General features: G+C 53.3%; 1 protein-coding gene across 1 annotated transcript in view; it reads left to right on the top strand.

Moving 5' to 3' along the window:
- The first annotated feature begins 2,406 nt into the window (after positions 1 to 2,406).
- Positions 2,407 to 27,002, top strand: part of TMEM121 (transmembrane protein 121) — a 37,277-nt gene continuing 12,681 nt past the window's right edge. Inside the window, exon 1 of the mRNA XM_072867650.1 lies at positions 2,407 to 2,437. The gene's annotated coding sequence lies outside the window, so the exon portion shown is untranslated. The remainder of the gene's footprint in view (positions 2,438 to 27,002) is intronic.

Genomic DNA, 27,002 nt, shown 5'->3' with positions numbered 1-27,002 from the left:
CTAACAAATAGTCACATTAGCATAAGAGCTGGCTTTGCCACACTGGAGTAGCAACCTCAGAGGTTGTGTAAGTGAAGCATAATTCAGCGTAAGTGTGATAAGTGACCAGGAGTACACAGAGAGATCTCTAAATCGCTCTGCTTTGCAAGACTTCACGTCCCAACTGTATTGGTGCCCCAACTCAGAAGTGAGGCCTTCCTGCCATACCTGGCATGGCCACAGGTCCCTCATATCAATCTACAGTATTGCTCGTTAATATGGTTGGAAATTAGGGTTGTGGCTGGCCCGCATAGATAAAGAAGGTCCAGATGTAGGAGGGCAGCTGCTGTATATGCCAGGCAAAGCTGCTTTTCCTGCAGCGATGTAGGAATAGGCACAGGAATAGCAAGGCACTCCAGGGGAAAAGCATCACTTGCAGCCTTGATTGATCTGGTTGCTGGATTAAGCTCATATTCATATAAACACACTTGCTGCCTTAATCTGCTTTCATTCAGCTGCCCGAGAGGGCCCCCTTCTCACTTAGTCCCATCCATAATTGCAGAGGGTTCGTTCATTTGGAGCAGCTTTGGCTAAAGGCAAGAGGCTGTGAAAGCACCCCCCTCTGCTGGTGCTCACAGCCTCCCCTGGGGACGTGTGCCCAGCCCGGCGTGGTGACCTGCTACAGAGCAGCCGCCAGCCTTTACCTCGAGAAACTGTTGGCTCTGGGTTCGATAATTTTCCAGTAGTTAGCATCCCAGTGCAGAGGAACTGTAGCCACACCAGGGAGCTGAACCAGTCAGCTGTGTCAGGGGTAACTGCTGCTTGAGAGGCAGTGAAGACTCTGGGCCAGCCAATTCTGCATCTCACAAGGGTCCCCCATTCATGCCATGAAGGGACAGTTATTTCCTTTGCAAAGAGTGAGGGTGCAACGGTTCCCTCTTTGCAAAGTGCTGGGAGCCTGCGGGTAGGAGCGGTGCAAGCAGGGCTGCAGGCTGGCATCCCTCTGCCCTTCACCTTTCAGTGCTGCATGTCCTCGGTGATGAAGACAGCTAAACCAAGGAGCTGCTGCTTCTGGATCGCTGGTTCTTCACCCCAGGAAACACTCAAACTGAGGCTGGATGTCTAGGACAGGACTCGCCGCATTTCAGCTGCTGCTGTCAAAAGCCAAGGTTTGTGGAGTTAAGATTTCTCATGGTGTCAGCTCCTGTTCCTGTCACCCACACGCAAAGCTCACCTATGGCAGGGTGCCTTCAGTGCCGTTGGGGCCAGAGCTGCCACAGCAATGCCCCTGGTGAAGCGTCGGACCTGTGGCTGGGCAGGACTGGGAGAGGTAGGAAGGCATAGTGGGGGCAGGAGGTGGACTGGAAAATTGATACTGAGACAGGGCATGTGCCTGGCCTGAGTTCTCCAAGGGATGGTGCAGAACCTCTGCTATGGGAAGAAAGGCTACGGGGTGGGGGAAAAGACTGGGCAGCCCCCTCCCCATTTTCTACCAGAGCAGCTGAGCCACCCCCGGGGCACAGGCAGGAGAAGGGTTTAAGGGCAGCGCCCTGGACTCTGGGACCGATACAGCTCCGCAGGATGGTGGCAGGGAGTCCTGGGCTCTGGCACTGAGACCAGCTCCGGGGGCTGGAGCTGGGGCCTCCGGGGCTCTGGGGCTGACTGCAGCCCCCAGGGGTGGGGATGGAGGCAGGGGGAATGGAGGCAGGGGGTGGGGATGGAGGCAGGGGGTGGGGATGGAGGCAGGGGGGACAGAGGCAAGGGGTGGGGATGGAGGCAGGGGGACAGAGGCAGGGGGTGGGGATGGAGGCAGGGGTTCTGGGCTCTGATGTCGCTCTTAGGTCCCAGGGATGGGGACAGGTGTCCTGAGGTCTGGGACCAGCCTCAGCCCCCAGCGACACAGGGGCAGGATCCCGAGGACGGGCTGCTCTCGGGTGCCAGGAACGGGGATGGGGGTCCCCGGCCGCAGGATGGCGGCGGAGGAAACCCCAGCTCCCGGGGACGGGGATCCCGGGGGACGGGGCTGCGCCCGGGTCCTGCAGACAGGGTGGCGGGCTCGGGGGAGGGTCGCAGCCCCCGGCCCGGCGGCGCGGGGCGGAGGGGGCGGTGGGACGGCCCCCCCTCCCCGCCGCACCGGCGCGCCGCCCCGCCGCCCGCCCCCAGCGCGCCTCCCGCGGACGGCGGAGCGCGGCGCGGGGCCGCGGGGCCGGCGGCGGGGCGGCGAGCGGCGGCGGGGCGGCCCGCAGCCCCCGACGGCAGCGGCGGCGATGCGGCGAGGCGGGGCGGCGGGCGGCGAGGCGGGGCGGCGGGCAGCGCGGCGGGGCGGCGGGCGCCGCGGGGCTGAGCGGCGGGCGGCCGGGGCTCCGCGGCCCCGGGGGGCACCCGCCCGCCCGCCCGGCGCCGCACCCGGCACACGGATTTACGGCGCGGACTGCAGCCTCCGGAGCGGCCCCCGCAGGTAAGGCACCGCCGGCAGCACCGGGGGTCCCCGCCGCCCCCGCGGCGCGGCTCCGAGCATCCCCCCGTGCCGTAGCGCCTCGCCGGGCTCCGGACGCGGCACAAGTTTTCCCCGTTGCGGTCCCACCGGGCACCGTCTCCCTCCTCCCCGCCCCCCCCCGCGCCGCTCCGCCATCGGATGCTGCGGGGATGGGGCTGCCCCGGGCTGCGCCCCCCCGCCGGCCGCTCGCCCTCCGCTCCGCTCCCCGCTGTGCCGCCGGCTCCCCGAGCCCCCCGGCGGGGGAGCGGCATGGGCCGGCGTCCCGCTCGGGCAGCGCCGCGCACCGGCCGGCCGCAGTGGGGGGGTGCCGGGGGGCTGCGGCCAACGCGCCCCCCAGAAGAAGGGTCGGCGGCCAGGTCGCGGCGGGAGAGCAGAGCCAGCTGCTTGGGCTGATGCGGGAGAAGCCGCTGTTGCTTTTGGACCAAACTTGGCTGCCGGAAACCTGCCCTCAGCGCGGGAGCCCCGGGGTGGGACCCGTGGGATGGGGGGTGTCCCCGAAGGGCATGCCCAAAGCCGCCTGCTGCTCGGGGTGCTGGGTGCCTTGCCTCGGCAGGTGGCCGTCCCGCTCTCGGGGATGCTCTCCGGCTAGGCCTCAGCCAGGGGATGCAAGAGCCGTGTTTGATCTCTGTCCTCCCAGGGATTGTGAACTCCCTCCAGCTCTCTTCGCAGCGGGGCCGAGTGCCGGGAGGCTCGCCTTGCGAGCAGGGATGCTCCCGGTCTCCGCGCTGGAAACCCTTCCCCTTGGCAGTCGACCTCAGAAAGCCAGCGTGGGAGAGGTGGCACAGCCCGGCTGTCACCACACGCCCCGGGGCACGGTGAGGGGGTCGGCCCTCCCCTGGCGATGCTGAACGTGTTCTGAGTGGGACCTTTCCCTCTCCTACCCTGCTAGCAGAGGCACTGCCCGCCCGCAGACCTGATGTGCGCGGGAGGACGCGGGTACTGCCGGCGGTCCTGCCTCGCTGGCGCTGTCGGGTGTGGATTTTACTCGGGGGGGCTTTCTTGCGCCCGGAAGATCCCCGTTTGCAGCCTTTTCCCCCTTTTTCCTGCACGGTGGCAGACTGTCACCATCCGTCGGGCAGACAGGCTGTGCAGCTGAGCCGTGACTTCCCGTGGGCGTGGGGTATCGATCTGCGGCTCTGCCGGAGCCCGCGCGGAAGTTGTGCTCAGCCCGGTGCGCCGTCTGGGGAGCCTGATCTGATGCTCCTGAGCCTGAGGGGTGTCAGATCCAGAGTCATCACTCCGGACGTGCCGCTGTCATACTTCTCGTCAGGCAGCAGGGCAGCTGGCACAAGGGTTTCAGTGTCCCATGGTGGATTTTGCCAGGAATCTGGATGCCTCTTTAGTTGTGAGCTGCCTTCACCTAAGCCCACCGTAATGCCCAGTTCCGGTACCATCCCCTCCACATCTCCCAAGCCTGCTGAGCCCTGTGGGTCTTGGGTAGCTCCTTGATCTGACACTGTGCCAGGCTGCATTCAGGCTGCGGGATGTCCACCCCGTGGCTGCACTTCGCAGGTGGCACTTGCCCTCTCCCCCGGGTGCCTGTCGGGTGCAGAGGGTGTCCTGGGCTCATCTGCAAGAATGAATGTGTGTGCAAGAGTCTCATCACTGCATGCAATATCCTCCTCCAGAAATCCCCTTCTCCTGAGCGTCACCGACGTAAGATGAAATAAGCATGGATCCTGCAATTTTAGGGCTCTCTACAGGTTTTGCTGCAACCAGCAATAGACTGGGCTGAATATAAAATGGGTTTTTCTCTGGTTCCCAATGCAAAGCTTTTGCTGTCAGAATGAAAACAGATGTTTGGCTGCCTGTTTAAGCCAGTTTTACAGAAAATCGCCTCTGGTTAAGACACTAGCAGTACTAGGTTCTCCAACCCCGTCCCGTTTACCTCCATGTCTTCAAAAACTGCCTGTGCGTAGCTGTTCTTAAACTCCCCTGCCCCTGGCAGAGCCAGGTTGCTGCCAGAGAGGTATCCCCTGGCTCCCTTTAAAAAATAATACGGGAAATAAATACAAAACACTGTGCAAATGCTGGAGGAGGGTTTCAGAGCGGTGAGCTGAGGAGGTGAGCGTGGCTTGGCACAGCGTCGCGGTTGGAGCTCTAGTCTGGAGCCGGAGTCCCCGACGCCGTGTCCCCGTGTCCCCATCCGGCTCTGAGCGTGTCCCCATCCGGCTCTGAGCGCCCTGCTGTGCACTGCATGCACTCCGAGGAGCTCTTCAAAGGAAACCCAGCAGAGGATCTGGGCCCTAGCTCCTCTGCCGCCTCGCCGTGGAAAGGCGGTGGCAGCAGCGGGATATCCCCCAGGAGCGCAGTGTACAGGCACATACCGACCTGGGAGACAGCCCTGCTTATTCAGTTATTTAGCACATAGATCCAGGGAGAGAGTGTTTTCCCATGCCTGTTTTTCTGCTTTAACAAATTGATAGGTTGCTGCTGATATTTTGCTATGGACCACATAAAAGCACAGCCCGTGCACTGTGGTGGAGCTCATCATCTTGCTGGTTTTTATTTGGCTAATGGGACCGTAACGCTGGGTGGTGGCAGGAGGGAGGTGCAGGTCCTGCTGCCAGCTCGGGGTGTCCCCCTTTGTGCACAGGGGGACGGGAGCAAGCTCGCGCTGGCCCCGAGAGCCACGGCAGGTCTCTGCTGCATCACAGCTACCTGGGCGCTATCTCTGCCTTCGCAGGTTGCTGCTGGTGCTCTGACAAGTAGCTTCATGTATAAACGGGGATTTCTTCAAAACTCCTGGGAGGAGCAGCTGGCAATGGAATAGCTCTGTGGCAAAAACGTGTGTGCATGTGTGTGTGAACTCCAGTCTAAATGGGAGAGGGAAAACATCCAGAGTTATGGAACTAATGCAAATGGAGTTGGCTTTCATCTCTCGCTGCTGCATCCTTTGTGGAAGGCATTTGCATTTCCCCTAAGTCAGTTCCTCCCTACCTGTCCCTCAAGCAAATCCAGAGCTACAGAGCAGAGGAAAGGCTTTTCACAAGGTGAGGGGCGGCTCTCCAGATCTGGAGAGAGGTGAACTCAAAATGTTTGAGAAGAAAAGCTCTTGTTTTAAGGTAGCAACTCTGGACACGTCAGAGGACTGCACACACAGACCACGGTGTGCCCTGCTACTGAGCAACCATTCCTGAGCTCCCACCAGGCACCGCATGCGGGTGACCCATCCGGGAGGGGGACGAGGACGGGGGGCTCACGCATGCCTCTGCCCTCGCCCTAGCACAACTCCGGGATGCCACCAGGATGTGCTCCTGTGAGTGGGTGCTTGGAGCAGTCCAGCGTCACCCCGTTCAGATGTGCTGGGAGACCCCTGTGGCTCTTACCAGCCACCTGCCCTGGGGTCCCCAGGTGTCCTCTTGCCCTCACCCGCAGTGGTGTGGGGGGCTGCTGGGGCTGGGGCGCGCAAACAGCTCCGGGGTGGACTGCTGCCATTTCAGAGGAAGCCTCCAGCTCAGCAGAGGCACGAACAAAACAGGATTTCATGAGCACTCTAGCAATAGCTATTAGCTATGCTAAAAGGATTAACAGCTCTGCAGGACTCATCAAGTGTTTAAAACATAACTCAAGCATCAAAGGCGGCTCTTACAGGCTCACATTTTCACATCAAGTAACTCTGAAAATTCCTACCCAACTTAATTAAAACATCCACTAGGCTCGTTAAAAGCAAAAAAACAAAGGCCTTTTTTCCTTAAGCACCAAGCCATTTTGAAGAGAGGAGTTTACAGAAAAGTATGCAGACTTCTTTGTCAAAGAATCACTTTTGTGAAAGTCTCCTATCCCCAGACCACTGTGTCTTATTAATCTCAAGCTTTCCAAAAAGGAAATAAATATGGTTTTTTTGTTTTGTTTTGTTTTTTTTTCCCCTGGCTAGGGACCACAGAGGAAAGATGAAAAAGTAAGAAGAGCTTTGTAGAGAAAGTTAGATAAGAGGGTGGGGGAGTGTCAAAACCAGACCTATAATAGGAAACAAGCCACTGAAGTGCTGGTGAAAGTACCTTTCATCTTGAAGGCTCCAAAGTGCTGTGCAGTGCATGAATACACACAAGAGCTGGAAAATAATTGACAGCAACTAGTGTCATGAGATAAAGTCACCACCTTTGCTGGCAGCAGAGTCACCACAGGCAGGTCACCGGCTTGCTTGCCATCAGTCCCTGACTGTCCCTCTGCTTGCTCAAGCAAGCTTTGTCACCGGTGTCATGAGCCGGCTCAGCCAAGCTATTCTGCAAGACCCCAGGCCAAAGTTTTAAATGCCACACTTGTGTGACACTTACATGAGCATGTGTGGTCCTGAGCTGGCCCGGCATGGCTGAGGCGTGATGGTGCTAATCCGCCCCTTCCCAAGCCCCTTCCCTCGCGTGCTTGGTCCTGGGCAGCATCGCCATCATCTCCCACAGGGTTGTGATTTAATTCTCCTTCCCTGTGATGTGCCCAGTCTCAGTGATGTTGGGTCATCCCCAGGCTTCAGCACATATCTTCTCCAACCACTCTCACCCTCCTCTGTCTGCCTCAGAGGCCTTAGTTATTTCAGGTGCCCTGGGGAGACTTAAAATAGGTAGAGAGGCTCCCTCTGTATGAGGTATAGCTGGGGTGGTGTCACTGGAGCTATGGGTGCATTAAACACAATATTTAAACTTAGTAAATGCTTTTTTGACATCCATAAAGGCCTTGAACATTTTAAGATTTCGTCCCATTATGTTAATTTTGTTGGTGTTGATCAATAATGAACTAGCATCCCTCCAAAAAAGGATTAAATAGCTCCTCTCTTTGCTCTTGTTTACGGGTGAGTTTGATGTCTTCCTCTTCACGCTGTCCTCTGTGGTCAGAGGGTGCCTGCAAGGACAGTGCTGAGAAATGCCATCAGGAGCAGAGCTGCTCCTATGCCTCTTCCCAAGAAGATGTGCAGCACACCTTGCCTCTTTCCTTCCCACTTGGCCATTTTCTCGAGGCAGATCGTAGGACTTGAGCAAACAGCCTCCCGCTCCTGGGCACCCTCCAGGCTGCCCCCGGGGACCTGCCACGCTCTGGTGCTGGGGACAGCAAGCTGCAGTCATGCAGGGCTGGTGACGTGGGAAGGTGTGTGAGCACAGACTTTATGCCCGTGTACTCCGTGCACAGTCGGGATGTGAAATGCAGGAATTAGGAGGTAGACAGGGCTTTTACATCAAGTGTTTATAGCACCTTCCTCGCTTTGTGTCTAGACATAGCTATAAATGAGGGAGAGGGCTATTACCTAGGAATAAAACTACTGAAACCAGCCCTGGAGAGCTTGTCGCTGTATTTCCAAGGAACTGGGAGATTCCTTATGATTAATGTAACAATATTGAAGGCTATAAACTCACCGCAGTTGGGTACTGAGTCAGGGGACACACTTAACAGTGTACCTGTCACTGGCAGCTTAGACTAAGCATTAACTATGGTCTCTTGCCAGCCCTTGGCCATTCCTAGGGCTGCCGCTTGCTTACAGATCATGGGTTCAGTTCAACTGACTCCACCAACTGCAATGGCGTAATAAAACAGCCCAGCGATCGCCGAGGTATAATTTCTCATTGCAGTGTGGACCAGCGGTGGTGTGGAGGAGAGGAGAGGCTGTGAGCAGACCCCGGACTGTGTAGCTCGTTGGGAAACTGCCTTCACACCTGCTAACTTCAGGCAGGGAAAGCAGGAGCACGTGCGTGGACAGCCTGTGCCACCGCTGACCGCGCTGAGCGGTGCCGCGTCTGTGTGCGTGGTGGTGTGGTGGGGGGCTTCAACCTCCTGTGCTGATGGGAAACACCTGGGATCTGAACCCAGAACCCCCAGTCCCCATCCCAGGCCTGATGTGCAAGATCATGCCTGCAAATACTGGTGGGAGAAGTTAGACTGCAGGGATCTCATTTTTTTGGATGCAAATTATTTCCTCTGATCTCTGCTTCTACCATGTCCAGCACAGCGGGGTCTCAGTCTCTGCCTAAGGCTTTGCAATACTGTTATAGCTTCGTCAAAAGTAATAAAGAAGAGGATGGCCTCCCTGGAAAAATGCCATGAAGCAAACCACTGACACGCTCTTGACAGTGTCCACAGCTAGAGCACAAAGACTTATTTTTTCAGCTAAGGGGAACCTACCTACGCTAGGTCTGAATGATGGAGCGGAGTGGCAGGGGATGTCTCTTCTGCGCCCTTGGTTGAAGGGCTGTCATTAGAGGATGAAAAAGGGGATGGGAAGGGTCACACGGAGGTTGGGACCTGTTGGGACATGCTAGTAGCCCACGGCTGACCTGCCTTCCAAGGAAAGAAGGATGGGAAGGAGCAGCAGCACCATCGGTTGGTGCAGGCGGCAGCAGGTGGGGAATTTGGGTCAGCACCTTTTTGTCTGCAGGAGATGCTCCCCAAGTTAGGTTTCCTCCCCCAGGTGAGGTTTCCTCCTCCAGATTAGGTTTCCTCCCCAGACTGTGTGCGTGTCCAGGCCTTGTTCCCCCGGGAGTTTTCTTGTGCCACGCATTCAAGATTAGGAGACACTTGGGTAATATGGGCCTCCTCGGTACCTAAGAAGTACCTATTAAAAGCTGCTCTCATTTAACTCCATAAAGAATGCCGTTGGGAATATAGCGACGCTTCTTGGATGTGAGTAAATATTGGCCTTGAATGAAGTCGCTGATAATGGGAGATAAGTTATCAACAGCTGTTTAACCTAATATTACTTCCATACAAGATAACACTGAGCTGTTGCAAGAGGTTAATAACTAGATGCAGAATCCATCACTGCATACAAAGACACCTGACAAGTTGCAGCCTTAATTTTTCCCCTGAAGCTTTATTACAGCTGAAGGAGCATGTAGCAGGGAAATGTGCTGGTGGGTCAGGCCCGGCTCTGGCAGCAGGCGGAGGCGACGCCGTTGAGCACGCAGCTCTGTGCAGTGGCTGGGGGATGAGCGAGGTTCCCTGTGGGTCTAGCTCCTCCAGACCAGAATGGCTGGCAGGGCATCGTTGTATGGTTATATTAGTAGAGCTTTCGCTGCCGCTAATCAGGCTTGAATCCCTGTGCTGGGCAATGCCTGCATTGCATATCTGAGCACAGTGATCACAGAGCAAAGAGTGAAGGAAGGTAGTCATTAATACAGATATGTGGGAGGTGGTGTCGAAACACAAAGTGTACATCAATTGCAGATCACAGGATCCTCACGAAAGGGAATGCAGCTGATCCTATACAAGATTTTAGCCCAAAGATATGGGTATATTTTCCACATCGTCTTAGATAGCTACTGATCTCTGGTATGTCTATTACAGTCTGCTGTTGGACCTGTAATTCCACGGAGTTTTTAGAAAGAAGAGGTTGGCAACAGCCAGAAGCACTCAGGGAGATTGGAAAGGCTCTGCTAGCAAGCAGCGCTTGGCTCTGCAGCCAGCCGCACACACTGGACTTCTCCACAGAAGGGCTTCTCCTCTGGCATTACCCAAAGCATAGAGCTGAGGCAGGGGAGAAGTCTCCAGCCACCTCCCCAGTCCCGCGATGCAGGACGATGCTGGCTACTTTAATTACGTTCCTCTCACTTGATCCCAGCCATGGATGCTGTGGCCTTTCAGCTTTCAGCTTCACAAGTCAGAGCCATCTGCTAAGGGAAGGGCTGGGGTGGGGTGTGGAGGGAGCAGACCACCGCCTGGCCTCCTCTGCCTGCAGGAGCTGCAGAGCTCCTCGGTGCTTTCCCCGGGCACCATCCCCGGTGCTGCCTGATCCCTGAGCATCAGGCGGACACAAGGTCACCAGTGATAACGCCCAGCCAGGACGTGCCTTGGGTGTCTTCGAAGACACTGATGGGCTTGACCGAGCCCTCAGCAGAGGCCTCTGGCAGGAGTGGGGCTGGCGTTCAGCGCTCCTGGCTCCCAGCCCCTGCTTTATCCAGCAGACCACACTGCTGCTCAGCAAAGCTGGCTGCAGATGCTAGGATGGCAGCTGCAGTCCTATTGATCCCTGTGGGGATGATGAGACCAAATGAAGACCCTTGGGAAATCAGCACAGAATATAAAAATCTGGCTGCAAAGCAGAGGCTCGGACTGTGATAGCTCTGCAGATAAACCTGTGTGAGAGCCCAGCTGTGCAGAGCATCCACAGAGAGCCTGCTTTGAATGCAGGTTTGATGCTCTGGCTGCATAAGGAAATCTTCATCCCTTCCCACGAGCCCATCACACCTTTCCCTTCTCCCAGAGGAAGCGTCTGGAAGCAGATCTGGGTCCCTTGACCCACGGAGGGGACAAGTCCTCGGTTCCCTGAGGCCAAGTGGTTCTTCCTCAGGTTGTGAGGCTGGAGGGAGCAAACAGATGAGCACCTTGGAAACACTCTCCCTCCAAACCTCCCATGGTCTCGGGGCTGGGAGGGTCAGAGAAACTGTAGCTCCCAGAAATGAAAGAGAAGTCTCTCCATTTCCTACCACTGCAACAGCTGTTGCACAAGTAGATGGGGACATGCGCATTTGCAGGCTATGCTGCACTCCTGGCATTTAAATCTTGTCTATTGAAATAGCTGGGCATAGGGGCTGTGTGTGCCTGAAAGCACTTTGGCCTTGCTCAGGTGGGTTGTAGAAAGCTGCTGCACTACCCAGCATGTTCGGAGCTCTGGGTCATTGCTTTTGGGCTAGCCCCATTAAATAGTTCATAGCGTTACCTGCTTAGGCAAGCACATCCCTGGGGTCTTGCTAGTAACTCCAGTTAAGAAGAAAGCCGCTATTATTAATCTTTGTGTGTGGCTGCTTTTTCCCAACTCAAGCAGTTCAGCTGAACTTTTCCCCCCATGCTGTTTGCAAACCACGCAGTGTGCGAGCACGCCCGTGCCCTTCCCACACACGGGACTGAGCAAGATAGCAAACAAATTGCAGGTCCCTGGTTGTCCTTAGCAATTAGCAGACAGCTCAGGCTGCCGGCTGCCGCTGCCCTGGGATGGCTTTTCTGTTCCCTGCGGGTTCATTTCTGCAACAGCAACAGAGCTGGGCGATTTAGGTTCACTTTTCTGTAGCCACCCCCTGCCCTTGCACATCATTTACATTGCGAGGTTAAAGTGTAGTCTGATAGAAACTTGATTATTAAAGATAACAAGTTGTTGCGTTATTAAAGTTAGGACAGCCTGGGTTGACCCCTCTGGACTTGTATGCCTACATTTAAAAAGCACAACAAATTTCTGTAGATCTGCTGGTGGGGTGTGAGTGATTCCCTTGTGCTAAGGCTGGGCAAGTTCTACATCCAAGCAACTGCTCCCTGCTTGCGGACTGCAACCTTGCGATTCTCTTCCAGAGCTGGATTTTAAACTCCTGCTGCAGTTTACCTCTGCAAGCAAGATCTTGGCTGGCAACAGCTTCCCTGCTTTTCTGCATTTCCAGATGAACCTGCTGCATATTGGTTCTGCTGATCAACACCTCTCCTTGCCCCGCGCAGGCTGCGTGCCTGCACTTTGGCTTCCCAGTCTGCTGGTACTGCACACCAGTGGTGCTAATGAAGCTTTCATTGCTGCTACACGTCCTTTTCCTGGGCAGCTTCCATGTAATTAATTTACCTGTGGAGCCATTGGCTCCTATTCTAAAGCTTTCTTTTAATCCCTTTGCAAAATATACAGCTTCTGGTTTGCTCTTGTTTGAATTCCTCTCATGTATCTTAAATTTTGGTGAGCATGACTGCTGGTTTTCAGTGTGCGGCACAGCAGTGAGCCACCTACGGCTCCCCAGGAAAGGGAGCCTCTTCCTTCCACTCTTCCCCATCCCTTCTGCAGTTACACTAATATACTGGTTTGTTCAGTTCTTATTTCCCTAACAGAAATAAATCTCGTGTTTTTTCTTCGGTTTCTCCTTCGATTTCTTAGCTTTTCTGATCTTCCCGCGTTTTCTGCAGCCACACAACTCATCCCACCTAATAGCCAGCCCAGTTTTTCGCCTCGTGTAGCATCGTGTGCCCTTAGACTTTGGGCAGTGCTTGTGCCTCCCTGGCTCATGGTGGAGGTCATGGTGGGACTTAATCACCTTTTAATTAATTCTCCACTCTCCCCCTGTGTAACCAGGCTTTGGCAGCAAAGCCTCACAGTCCCACATGGATTTTGCCTCAAATTCACAGGAAGACAGGAGCGTTGCTTTGAACTCCCTCTTCGCACCCAAAACCTTGCAGGGGGAGTATAGGAAATTTATAGTTGCAAAAGAACTTTGTGAAGGTGTGCTGCGCTCGATTTCCTTGGTAAAGGCAAAATAAAACCATCCAGGGAAGAGGGAAGAAAGAATAGAGGAAAATGCAGCAGACATCAAAGGAGAAAATGCTGAAGGAGAGGGGAGAACTGGCACCCTTAATGTGAATTTTGGGGGAATTTATAAACCTGAAGTCAAATAATCGTAGAGCTCGGGTAGTTTAGGTCACGTTATTGGGACTCATTGCTCTTCATTAAGCTTACAGCCACCCAGGTTCAGGTGTCAGCTCAACATCAAACCACAGCCGATCAAAAGTTTCTCTGTTTGAAAAATTGCTGGAAAATTGGGTTTTCAAGTGAATGACTGTTATTTTATGAGGCACCTGCCTTCATTAATACTGTTAAATCATTCAAGATCAAAAGTCTGAAAGCGGATATTTGGGCCTAAAATCCAGTACTGGGCTCCAGCTGAAAAAAGCTGAAAAAATGGTGTTGCATTTATTTGTAAGTGAGGAGTCTGTATTTATCCCCACATGCTACGGAGGCTTCCTTCCCTCTGCCTCTCCAAAGAGGTGGGGCAGGATCCAGGCACTGCCTTCCCTGGAGAGCAACATAGAAAGCAACTTGGATTATTTTCACAGTGAATAACCTCATTTTTCAGCTATCTCTGCTGGGGATGCTCTGCCCTGGCTTGGTGGAACAGGAACATGCAGGGAAAGAGTAAGAAAGACACCGTCGAGCTGGGAAGGATAGCTGGCTCAAGCAACTCTGGGATGAGGGTTGTCCATCACAGCCATTTATTTGGTTGGGAGAAAAAGTGGAAGCAGGTCTGGAGAGTGAAAGAGGCTTTCCCAGAATAGCTACGACTTACCGGGGGCTGAGAGAGACATGCCATGTAAGCCCCGAGTCTGCTGTTTTATTTCTGCCTCGCCCCTCTGGAATATAGGAATCACTGCTGGAATGACAGAGGTGTCAGATGAAAATGGCCGAGTGAGATGTTACTTAGGGTGGATGCTGTGTGAGGAGTGCATGGCGTAGAAGATGCAGTGGAAGCCTGGGTGAGCAGCCCGGCTGCAGGAAAAGGGACTGAGCTCCGCCAGTGGCACGTGCTGATGCCACCAAGGCAGCCCTGATCAAGGGCTTTCAGTTCCACAGTGGCCTCCTACAAAATTCGTAGCTGCTGTAAGGCTCAGGGTAGCTGACCGCACTTTTGCATTACATCCACAGCAGAGCGACCTGCTCAGATTGAGTCGTAGCCAAAATGTATGCAACCAGGCATGCAAAGTTCTTGTAGCATCCCAGAAACTCGGCGGGACCCTGTAACTGAATGCTTGCCTGATGCATGCAACGGGGGGAGTTAAGGGTCCCTCCTAAAACTTGCAGCCTGGTGCTGTGCTGCTGCTCAGCACTGAACGGGGCACACTCTGCCTGTCTCCTGTGGCTCCTTTAGTGGCTGTTGCTGTAAAGATCGTAGGGAACCCTCCAGTGGTATCAGCAAGTACAAATGCAAAATCCCACCAGTAGCTTCTACTGGTCTTCTGCATCACGTTGTCTAGTTTAATATAAAGTGTCTGCAAGCCATCGCTGGGCAGGAATTCATTGTCAGCCAGCTGTCAAGCTTAATTGGGTTGTCCTGTAAAATATCTTGCATATAAGTAAATCAAAAAGAGTGGGGCCCATAAAAGGGCCAGCATGTGACACATTCATGTTATTTATAGGCTTCTTTGTGGTGCTCATCACCATGGCAGCTATGAAGGTCGATGCTGACAGTTGTAAAGAAATGCCATGTATGTTTTTTAAAAAAAATGTATGAAATAAAGCAGGGTTACACATTCCGGTGGAGCTGGGAGGCAAGGGTGCGGTGTCCTGCAAGGAGCGCCCAGCCCCACGACAGCAGGATGGGTGGGGGAGGGAACATGGCAGGCGATAGAGGGTCCGTGGGCTGAGGACTTCTGGGGTTGTAGAGCCCAGAGCCTTGGTGCCCTAGGTGCTGCATCCTGCCATCTCCTTGGAAAAGTTGGGAATAAAACCCAACTCCTGTTCCCTCTGTGCCAGGGCTGGCCCAAAGCTCCATCCTTCCTTCTTCCAGCCTGAGTTTATTCATAGCCAGTTTATCCTCATTTGTTCTTGCGATAGCACTGTCCTTTGGTTTAAATAGCTCTGCTCCCTTGCTGGTGCTTATGGCCCTGCTGTGTTTGGCAGTGCTGATCCTGCCTTGCCAGGCTGGTTCCTGCAGGCTGTGCACCCCATGCAGCGTGGCACGGCACGGCACGGCATGGCACGGCAGCTCAGCAACCCCAGCCAGGTGCATTCCTTGGCTGGCTGGGGCTGCCAACAGCCCCTGCTGAAGTTGAGGCCAAAGGGCCCAAAAGTACCCAGGTGGAGATCCCTTCATCCGGTTTCTCCTCTACAGATGGAGCCCTCATTTACCAGCCTGTTTTTCATACCTTTCTGTCTAATCATACTGAAGCCAGTGGTGATTGCTCACTCCAAGCTTACTTTTGACAGCTGGCTTTTTTATAATGTTTTTTCTACTTAAAAAGCAAACAAAAGCAGCATCTCCCTGTGTCAGTTCTGTAATTGGCAGGTAAGAAGCCCACTCGAGACACATCCAAGCAGTATCGGTTTGAGCATCTGCACCTCAGTCTCTGCCTGGAAAGCAGCCTCTTGCCGAACAAGATCAGTCCCAGCAGTATTGCTGTCTCCAGCAGCATTGCTCCAAAATGACTCCCAGGGAGATGTATAGCAAACCCTCAACTTGGTCCTTTTATTCTAAAACTACCTGGTCTCTCAGCTGGTGCCAATGATCCTAATTCCTCCATATCGCTGGTCAGGCTCTTTCTCTCAGTGGATACATCTCCATCTTCTTGCTTGCATCAGGCTGTCACAACTCAGCCTTGACCCTAGAAACCCAGGACTTGTAAGCCAGTCTTTCATGGATCTCTCTCTCTCCCCCTGTGAGAAAAGCTTTCTATAAACCCAAACCTTCCTTCTCCTTAGCTAGCTGTGGCTTTTCCATCTTTTGTCAGGAGTTTTTTCTGTAAGGACTGGCAGAGGTCTCTTGAAGCGGGCAGTTTCTCAGCAGTGTCCCTGGTGCAATGCAGTGCCTTTCCCATCATCCTTGCTCCTCTGCAGCAGAAATCAAACTGTGCCTGTTTTCCCCTCACAGGGGGGTAAGTGGGTGCTTCTCCCCTCCTGTTTGTGTCTCCTCTCCTCGCTCTCTGCGGGCAGCACTAGCTCCCTGGCCCCCATTGGCGATGGACCTTTTGTTTCCATGAAGTAAATGCCGTATGCCCACGACATCCATCCTGGGGGTTTGGGTAACTGCTCCCAGCCCTGCACCTGAGCCGCAGCGAGGACGTGTTCCTCACTGTGTCAGGAAAGCCTCAGGGGACATAAAAGTTGTTATTAAAATCACCATTTCTGCCTGTTTATGGTAACCATATTTCTATTCCTGCAGGAGCATGGGGGTTCACATGTATATGTTTGTAAGTATTAAATTTATGCTTTCTTAATAACAGTAAAGTGCCCTTGCCAGAGGCGTTTGGTTAAAGAGGTAAAGTAAATAAACACACTGGGAATTTTTTCTGGGGAAGGGGAAGTCATGGGCTGTCCTGGAGCTTATACAACTGCTCCACTAACATTTACTGCCCTGTTGCCTACTGTTAGTCCCACGAACATGATGGGTCCTGCTCTTAGAAATGAGCCCACATGGGTAACGAATGCTAGGCAGCTGGTGCAATGCTTTCTCTGGCTCCTACAACTCCATTCAAGAGCTCTTCTTGCAGAGCAAATACACAGGGTGTCTTTTTGCTCTAAGACTTATATGCTTCTTAAGCTTTCTGCAGCGGAAAAAAAATTGCAAGGCAATTCAGCTTGCTAGCTAGGTCATGAATCCATGTATATGTTATGAATGGCAACGATATGCATGTGCCCTGGGCTTTACCCAATCATATCAAGCAGTAATACAAGTCAGGATGAAAATAAATCTTAATAGCAACAGCCCTACATGAAGCAAATACTTATTTTACATAAAACCTAATTTTAGAACGTCAAGGCTGTAGCCGATCTGCTTTGTCTCACCATGACTTACCATAATGACATACATATAGATATGCATATATAAAAATAAATATATATATTTGTAAACACGCTCTTTTTTTCCCCATTTTTTTGCTGAATGTTAGTGCCCCAAGAGCCAGTACTTGCTCTCTCAGCGGGGAATCTCTCTGCACACTAGCAATCCTTCTCTTCCTCGCCTGGGCACAGGGAAGGCAGCGTGGGAGCCCAGCTCTGCCATGTTAATGTGCAGTTAGTGTTATTTCTTTGGGCAGCAGCAGCTGGGAAATGCCACAGCATGGCTTTAATGCTGGCTTCCAGCATCGCTGGGATCAACACACTGCCCTGGGTAAACCAAAATGCTGACAGGCATCAGGCCCTGAGGATGCTGGTAGGGGATGCTGCCTGCAGCCCTGCATCCCTCGCCTGCCACAACTGGCCTCCGCTGTAGTGATCTCAGCTCTGGCAAAACAGCAGTGTTGAAATGCGCTGTAGCGTGGGATTAAGTGTTTGCATGCCCTTAGTCTGATACCCGGGGAGAGCATTTGGGGAATGCCCGAGGTTTTGAGGAAGTGCCCCGAGGGAGTTGGGGTGTGCTCAGATTTTCAAGTGCGCTGGAAAAAGTAGCAGAGAGCTTTGCTTTTCAGCAAAAAAAGTACTTTTCAGCATTACACTTTCCTGTGTCCTCCCTGTGCTGAGTGTCTGAGTTCATTTATGCAGCTGTATTAACTTTCACTTCACTGTTCAGTGGTGTTCCCTTCCCCTGCACAGTTTTTCCTATGCACAGCCCAGCCTCCTCCAACAGGGTTGGCTTTATAGGAAGGGTTTGGATTTGCAGCGGTGGGGCAATGGGGTCTGGAGAAGCCCGTCTCGTTCCTCCCCGACCACGCAGTGATTCATGTAGCGGTCTGTGCCAGCCAGCTCTGGGGAGGACCCAGGGGAGGACCCATGGCACCCAGAACCATGCTAGGGCTCACACAGCTGCTCCCTGTGATGCTTCTGCCTACCCAGGTCCTTCAGGGCCCCATGCAGCATTGGGGAGGCTGGGGTGTGGGGCTGGTGACCCCTGTGGTTGTGTTAAGAGCCTTGCAATCTTACTGCCTGGGAAGGCAGCAGGCTCTTATGCGGCTGCAGGAGGTTTTTGGCTTGCCTTGGAAGCCACTGTGAAGCGTCTAGCACTGGTGGCTGGAGAACAAGGCTCTACACGTGAGCCAAGCGAGTCTTGCAGGCTCAGGAGCCAGAAAGCAAAGCGAAAGGCATGGCTTCGGATTCCTTTTTAAAGTATTGCTGTGATCATGAAGCCATTCATGAAAAATCTGTCGTGGGAGGCCCCAATGCTTGCGACCAGCTGCTGGTGCTTGTGTGAGGCCACATCACAGTGTGGAGCACCTCTGAAGAAGCAAATGCCCATGCAAATGTGTAGGGGTGTGCGGATCCCTAGAAGCTGCGGGTAAGGGGCTGTGCTGGGCTGCTGCTCTCCCGGTGAAGGGGGAAGGTCTGCCAGAGCCACCCAGAAAGGAACAGAGAGGTGCTGCTACCCTGGGAAGGTGCAGTCCTACCTCTCTGGTGGAGGAGCAGAGCAGGTACAGGAGATTAAATGACCTGCTGCTCTCTGCTTATTAAAAGAAAATGGTGTTTCCTGGCAGCACTACGGATCTGACATCTTGATCCATTGAAACTCTCTCAAAATATAAATCAGGACAAAGTGATCAAAGCCCCCAGTGCAGGGAGAGGTTCTCCTCCTGCCCTGCAGTGCCTTCTCCCAGGGTGGGAGAGCCCCGGTACCCCGCAGTGGGGGGGGTGAGGATGGGGGCTCCCACCGTGGCACCGGTTTGTGGGGAGGTTTGCCTTGGCGATGCATCGCTGAGCCCATTGCTTCTGGCTCAGCCCAAGCAGATCTGGAAGGAGAAACTGATTGTGATTTAAAGATGTCAGAATCAGGAAATCCATCATGTCCCTTGCTAATCTGCTGCTGTGATTAATTACCCTCACCATTAACTGCCCATTACAAATATACACCTTATTTCCAACTGAAATTAGTCCCTGGGCATGGCTGCGTGGTGCGATGATGCACGGAGGAATGTGCAGGGGCTGAGCGGCAGCAGGCTGCAGGCACGGATACCCACTGCCACATGTGCGTGGCCCCTGTCAGCACCTATGGGCCAGGAACAAGGCGGATGGGAGTCCCCATGACAGACACCCCCAGAGTGGCTCTGCGAGGGCGATGGGACCCCTGCCAAAGGGCTCAGAGACCTTGCAGCGGTGGTGGGGTCTGCAGAGGGAGCAGGAGGGGGACAAGGGATGGCACCCTGCCCCAGCCCCTTGTGGGAGCATCCTCGGGACCCGCTTGCAGAGTGGTACATCACATACCGGTCCCCTTTCCATGCAGAAGGCTCTTCCAGCAAACGTGCAGGAAGAGTCTCGCTCTGGCTCTGAACTAAATTGTGCAGTAAATTAAGCCTGATCTGCATGAAATTTCCTCTGCACGTACGTTCCAGGGTAAACCTGGGAACAGGTTTTATCCAAATTCTCCTGTCTTTTGTCTTTAATTTAAAAAGTTAGAATCTCCTGTAATTGCCTCTGTGCTCCTGGAGAATTGGGGAATACTAAGAAACCCTCCAGTGGCTAATTGAATGCCTTATAAATGTTCCGACTGTAAGCAAAGTTCTCTGTCTTACATTATAAAGATATTTAGGTCCAATTCTGTGCTAGGGTGATAATTTTATGACGGATTTTCATATCTTTTGGATGCAATATGGAATGGATCATTACCTTTTTTTACACTTAATTGCTTTTATCATCCAGAAATATTCAGCATTTAATGATAATAAGGCACTTCTGCTAAGGAGGCCAAACACCATATACATTATTGCCTCATGGTGCTATAGTGCACAGCTCTTTGGTACTGCATCTCTGTGGGTCATCCTCCCCCCTTGGCAGAGGGGGATGCTGAGACCAGGGGAGCAGCACCTCACCCCAAATGTCCCTTTGGCCAGAAGGGAAAAGCACTTTGATGTCCAGAGGCGCAGGCCAGAGCCCCACAAAATTGGGAAATTTTCTTGGTTTCCCTAGCATTCATGTTTCCTGGCTTCCCAGTGCCTTCCCCGCGGCAGCCAGCACACGGAGGATGCTTCTGCAGCAGCTTGGGACATGGTGGCTGAGCTCGCCGGTGCGGGCACCGCTGCATCCCGCCACCAGGCTCAGAGGATATCTGGGGCGGCCTGCCTTGCTCCAGCCCATGGCAGGCACAGAGTTTCTCTTGAATCAGCCCGATTGCCTTGAACAAAGGAAATTTGCTGCTCTGCAGGCAGCCAGGTTGCCCACTGGGCTGGGCTGGCACCTCTCTGCTGGCTTTGCTCCTCAGAGGCAGGGATTCAAACCCAGATACAGATGTTTGCTTACTCTGTTGCCCATAGCTTTTTAAGAATGCATTTTTCAATGGCCTTCTACAGCTTTTAATTAAGAGCACTCACATCATTTATTAATTATTTATTAACTCTTTATAGATGCTACAAGCCTGTCGCAGACATCAGTGGAGTCCTACTGATGCTTATAAGCTCATCAGCAGACATTGTAATTGATGGCTATAAGCAATCTGCTGACCTGTTGGGCCCTGCAACAATTGATTAACTATTCATTATAACATCTAGAAATAATTTATGAACCTTTTATAAGCTATTTATAAGTGAGCAGGGACAGATTTATTCATTACTGTTCATGAGCTTACAGTGGAGGGATGGCCGGAGCCCTGAGCTGAGGCTCCAGGCAGCAGTACGTCTGTGGGAAACATGCCCAATGTCACAAGAAAGCCTTCATGGCTCCATCCATTTTCCCAAGTTACACTGGCTTCCTGCTGGCCTGGGGGGTCAAGTTTCCTGATGGACGTGGGTTGTTCTCCTGAGGACCAGAAATGACACAGAATGGAGAATTTTCTGCTCTTTTGCAGAGTCAGGTAGTTTAGCTAAGTAGGAGCTGGCGAGAATCCTGTGGGAGCTCTTTGATACACTGTTGGGCTAAACTTAGAGAAGAGGATGAGCAGGCTTGTATGTTGCTTTGCTTCTAGCAGGATAGGATTAAATTATCCATCCCATTTTCCTTCATATTAGTATGCAGGGGTGTAGAGAGCCAAAGGCAGCCGCTGCCAGCAAAACCCCGTCAGCTGCCGGGTGCTCTGAGGCAGTGAGCTGATTCCTGCTTAAATTGGGGATGGAGCACGAGGCTCAGGTTCAGGGCTCGCATCTGAACATGACCCAAGCATGGATTGTTTAGTTTGTTTTGTTTTTTTCTTCTCCCAACCGGATGAATTTCCAAATGAATAATGAAAAGAACAAATCTCTTTTCTACTACTTTTAGTGCAGTAGGGGAGGGGAAAGTGACATGGCCTTGCTCACCTTAAACTTCGTGAGTCTTTTCCATGTTCCTGATAGGTAGCATTTGTACCAAAAAATGGAGACTTTCCCAGGGACTTTCCCTGGTGAACACTGCCCAAACAAGCAATGCTGTTTCTCACTGCGGAGTCCCAAAACACGTACTGCTGCTATGGGTTATCTCCAGCCCACGGAAATGTGCATCACTTGACACTGAGGAGCCTCCTCATCTCTGGGAGCTCACCATCACCAAACAGAAGTTGCAGATATAAACTCCCCATGTGTTGACAGAAGAAATGATGCCTGTAATGGGATCTTAGCACCTACTATCACTTCTAACAGTCCATCTATAATCTCGCCTGCAGCAGATGCTGTCTAGCAAGACCTGGGGATAAGTGATGACTTCCTAGGAGCTGGTGTTTGGCGTAGCATGTCAATCAGCTAGCAGAAAGGGGACAGATGTGCCCTGTGTTTATTGTAGGAAGTTCGTTCTTTCCTTCCTCCTTATCTGCATCATTTTCTTACTGAAGATGCTCAGCCAAGCGCTTCGGCCAAACCGTGTATGAACTGGAGGGATGACTCCTTGCTGAGCCGAGAAGGGGATCCCAGCATTAGTGGGCTGACGGGCAGATTTGTACGGCGACAAATGGTTAGTTGTATTTCAAGACCTTGTTTAAATGTACAGAAGAGGTATATTTGTGCAGACGTAATTTACTCAGTGGAAAGCTGTGTATAGTTATTATTTAGTTATAAACTGGAGTAATTCAGGATTTGCACTGGATGTGCCCTAATCAGTTTAAAGCTGACTCTGAGGTCAAATTAGTGCAAGCCTGAATCTAGCTGTGCTCTCCCAGTCCTGCCGTTGCTCAGGGCCAGAGACTTGCAGGGTGTCCTGCAGGATGTAGCTCACACAAACAGTCCAGCGTTGTGCAGAATGGCATTTGGATTTCAGCTCGGAGGAAGGAAAAGCCAGCTTTCCGCAGTCTCACCTACAAGTACACTTGAGCTATTTTAGAGCATGGCACAAAGAAATTGGCTTTCAATGGGAAGGGAACACAAAGATGCACCCAAAAAGCCGTAGACAGCTCAGTATTCATGTACGAGACACTCAAATCAGCATGCTCCTCATCCAGCTCCATCCCAGGACCAGGAGAGGTTTGGAGGACCCGCCACCCCAGCCGGGGAGCAGGGCTGAGTGCCACGGGGGGTTGCACCCCCCAGCTCACACTGCGAGCTGGAGCTGCCCTTATTTCTGGAGGGCAAAGAAGTACAGGAGGTGGAGAGCATGTCCTGCCCAGGCCAGCTCGCTCCTTGCCTGCTGTAGGACATCAGGGTTTGGCCATGAGGTTAGAAACACCTGACTGTCAGTGCAGGCAAGGTGGCCAGCCACCAGCCCCAGCACTGTCACACTGGAGTACGGTGAGGGCTGTGACACACAGAGGAGGCTGGGAAGAGGGATTTTGAAAGAAGGGAGGTCAGGGAAGGGCTGTGGGGCTCCCAAGGCAGGAAGAAACCCCCCAAAACTGGGCTGAAGCAAAATGCTGGGGGAAACAGCCCAAAGAGCATCTCACAGCAGCAGGGATACATCCCCGCTGGCCAAGAGCTCCTCTGAGACATCCCCTCCCTGGGCCAGCACTCATCAGGGAGAGCAGCAGAGCAGGACAGAGCTAATAGCACTAATGGCTGTCCCCAGGGAAGGAAGCACGACTGCCACAGTGTCAGCCAACAGCAGCCCAGGAGGCCAGTCCTCCTTTGGCAGGAGCCTGCAGTTGAGTAAGCAGAAAGCTGAGCTAAGTAAGTGATGAACAGCTCAAGCAATACACTCACCAGGAGGGGGTCAGGGCTCTGTAGGACACAGCACAAGGTGAAAGGAGGGTCCCCCTGTCCTACAGGGTTGTGCTGCTGGCAGCTCCATCCCCTTAGCAGAGCACCCAAGCCCCAGCCATGGTGGGGAAGGCAGCTCCCCCAGCACCACAAAAGCGAGCACCGCCCCCCCCAGACCTCTGTGCCCTCCCAGTGCCCAGGCCTGGCTGCTTGCAGCAGCATTTGCATTTTGCACTCACTTGGTTCACCAAAGCTTGAAATAGCAGAAATCACATTGAAATCAGCCCCCATAGTGCTAGAGATACTCTATGCCTGGGGGGGGGGGGGGGGGGGGGTGCTGCTGCACATTCCCCAGCTGCACAGACCTGGGTCCTTAGTGCCTCTTGTTTTCAGGGTGGGAACGCTTTGCAGCTGGTTTTGCAGTGAGATAAGTCTTTGCCTGGTGCCCGCTGCCCCACTCCCTTGCACCCTGCCTCGAAGCCTACTCCAGGCAGGCACCGGGTGAGGACTAGGGGGTGCAAGGACCCCCCTCTCAATTGCACATTCCTGCTGCACCCCTCTGACAACAGAAGTTCGTGATTTTCTGTACAGCATTTGGCCTCCATGCTGACACCCAGTCCCTCTAGGCTGCCTCTGCCCTCAGAGCAGTGACTGTATGGGACATGGGGACGTGAGCTGAGGATGGGCGACATGGGGATGGGCAGGAGCTGAGCGCAATGGAGGCTACAAGGCGTGGGCTTCACAGTGCTGCTGTGGCAGATGTTAGCTACCTGATTACACAGGAATTAACTACCCAGAGCAGGACACAGCTCGTGTCATGCAAATACGTAAATACAGGAAAGCGTTGCTGTAATGCACGGGTCCTCGGAGCAGACAAGCATCCCTGGAGCTGTGGTGATGGAGGGTCCTCCTGGTCCCCCTGCGCTGGGAGGTGGGCTGCCAGGAATCCTAATGAGAAACGGCTGCCTAAGGAGGCAATCAGGCAGGAGTGGGGGCTGCGGCCATGGAGGACCCTGCGGGAGGGTGGCGGTGTGCCCAGCTGGAGGGTGGCGAAGGGTAAGACTGAGTAAGGGTGGGAGAGGGAAAGTGGTCATGCACAAATCAGCGCAAAGTGTTCACGTAGTGCTTAGGGAGGTCAGGAGGGCCTCCAGAAGCAGGTTTCAGAATGCAAATGAAAATAAAAGCTGATTGCAAGTGCACCCACTGTGCCTCCGCAGCCCAGTGGGCTTTCTGCCAGCTCAGCAGTGACCCAGGCTGCAGCAGCCCCCCAGTCTCCCCCAGTCTCACTGCTTTCTTAGCAGGCCTTCAATCATCGCCCGTTTTGTACAGGAGGGATGCCTGTGTGTTGCTCTGCACACACCGATTTTCCCATGCCTCTTACAGTTGAAAAGTCAGTGAGAGATGCATGCCAGAAAGAGGCATTTACCACATTTCACATGTTTTCTCTGAAAAACTGGGAAATTTCTGATCTGTTCCACTTTAGTGCCACTTGCCCAGGGATGAGCTTCCCTCCTTCCAGGGGAGAAGGGGCAAAGGTTCCTGATGGCTCTGTGGCCATTAGTGGATAGAAAGAGGTTTTCTTGGTCTTTCCTTTGTCTGACAGTACTTGGGAATGAGGTTAGAATCTTCTTCCCCTGGAACTGTGTTTTCTAGCAAACCACACAATGTAGTGTTTATCTTCTTTATTGTTCCTGAAAAGTCCAAACAGTTTGCTACTTTAAAGTCAATCTAAAGTTAGCAGCAGAGGGGAGGGGGGGGAGGAGGAGAAGGGTAAAATAACCCCAGAGAGAAAGGACGTCTTTCTGGGGCTGAACAAAGCATCTCAGTTGACTCCTAACCATTATTTGCAGTTTTTTTATTTTGCTCAAAAACCCAAGTGAAAATAATTGAACGGTGGTCAAACAGAAGTAATTTATATTGGGTTTTCAGCCTGTCTGCTGGACCAAAACTAACTTGTCATTCAGACACCCCTAACGGAGACGTGGCCCTGAGGAGGAGAGCTGCTCTCCCTGCCCTGCCCTGGGGATGTCCCGCATCCCACCCACACTCCCCGGCCTCCCTCCTCCCCGGCGGGGTGCCCGGCTCTGCAGCTGCCACAATTTTGGGGTGCCTGGGGACTGCGTAGCATGGGGAGAGCCACACACCCAGGCACGGCAAGCCTGGAAGTGATGCATGATGGTAACTCATGGCTGTGACCGTGTGAGGTCAATGTTGTGATGCGGAGCTGCTTCATGTAGTCACCGCAATGGGCTGATGTGGTTGTTCCTGCATCCCGCATGCGAGACGTGGCATTAGCCGCTATGCATTTGCTTGGCTGTGATCAGCAAAGAGAGCTTTCTATACGCATTTTGATTTAAAATGTGAAAAAAGAGAATGAATAATTAGTCCATTCTGAGCACAGTTAGAAAGAAATTACTTCAAAAGTTGACAATTTGGGGCAAGTCTCCCTTCTTAAAAGATGTTTCTAAATTAGCCATTTTGGGTCAGTCTCCATCTCTCATCCTCTGAATATCCCTTGTCCCTCCCATTTCACAGGGGGGAGAAAAACAGTTAGCAGTTCCCCACTCCTAAATAGCATCTTTCAGCAGCTGGCTAAGCTGCAAAACGGATTAGCTTTGCCTTACAGCTCTGTACACAACAATTTCAGGCTTGCACAGAAGTTGTGTAGCCTTTCCAAGTAAAGCATTTCCTGTGAAGCCCCTTCTGGGGATACCAGGAGATAGAAACGAGACTCTGAGGGAGCAGCACGCTGGAGACTGGGGAGCAGAGAACACCAGCCAGGTGGGAGATCTGCCGTTGCGGACAAAGCTAGCACCCAGCTCGGGCAGGGCACACTGTCCTGTCGTCAGGAATGAGGAGGCAAGGAGTCAGCCTGGAGCCCTCCAGGGACCCTGGTGCTGGCAGCCCAGATCCCGGGCTGAGGAGGTGGGGAGAGGCCTTGGGTGAGCATCTCCTCCATCCCCAGGCACCTGCCGTCGTGGGGACGGGGGTGTTGGAGGCACTGGTGGCAGGTCCTAGCCTGTGGCCGGCTGGCCCGTGGGACAGCACTCACACGCTCAGACGGGAGTTCCTTAAGCCCTAGCAATGTGTAAGGGCAGGGCAGGCGCTGCCTCCAGGGATGCTGCGTCCGAGCACTTCAGCCTGCTTTCTCCCTTGGCCAAGCGCAGGCTTTTAAGCCTGCCAGCCTCCCCTTCTCCAGGGGACCTGACCTGGCCACATCCCTCCTGGCAGGAGCTAAATTGCTCTTTTTATGATAGGAATTAGATGCTGTCGCCTGCTCTGGTTGCACTGTCCCATGCACAGCGCGGCTGGGAAGTGGGTGCAATGGATGCACCGGCTGGGAGGCAGCACCGGCTGGGAGGCAGCACCGGCTGGGAGGCAGCCTTGGAGAGGATGGGAGGCAGCCTCTGCCATCCATCGTCGGGCAAGCAAGAGCCTCACCCGGGGGCATTTAATGCCAGCGCAGATGTCGGCAGCGCAGGCCACACAGACTCCGCAAGTCATTTTGTGGCCAAAGCACATTCATCGCACACCCTCTCCCCTCCTTCCCTCTCTCCACAGATACCCGAATAGCAAGAGCCTGCTTTTGAGGTTGGAAGTCAGGTTTAGAATTTTAATGATATCCTGTATCCCACAGCCTTTCATTTGGGGAGAAAATGCTCTAAATGACCCATTTTTCTTAGTATAATGATAATCACTACCAAGAGGAAAATGAGCACTGAAGCTGGGGACAAATGCAGGCACAGAGTAGATGGGGTGGCTGATTCTGACTGGCAAAACGCTACATGGAGAAATAAACCTTTTGTACTTAGAAGGAATGTAAAGATGTCTTTAAACATGCATGTAAATTTGTAACAAATAAGTCACCGTGGCTTGAAACGGGAGGCGACAGAGAGCAGCCATCAATATTTTATCTCCTTGGCAATGAGCTCCAGCACAGCTCACATCCTCCTGGGGGAGAGGATGCCTGCTCACGCTGTCAGATGGGGAAGCCGCAGCATTTCGCGATTTCCGTGCAGCCTCCATGCTGAGAGCCCTCCTTGCCTGGGACTTGGCAGCAAGGAGCCCGGGAGCTTCCCCGCTGCCGGGGACGGGGCTCCTGCCCCTGCCCCTTCACCTCCCCGGCTCACAGCGCTCC

Source organism: Ciconia boyciana, chromosome 7 (assembly GCF_034638445.1).
Source record: "Ciconia boyciana chromosome 7, ASM3463844v1, whole genome shotgun sequence".
NCBI lineage: Eukaryota > Metazoa > Chordata > Aves > Ciconiiformes > Ciconiidae > Ciconia > Ciconia boyciana.
This window is presented reverse-complemented; position numbering and strand designations above follow the sequence as displayed.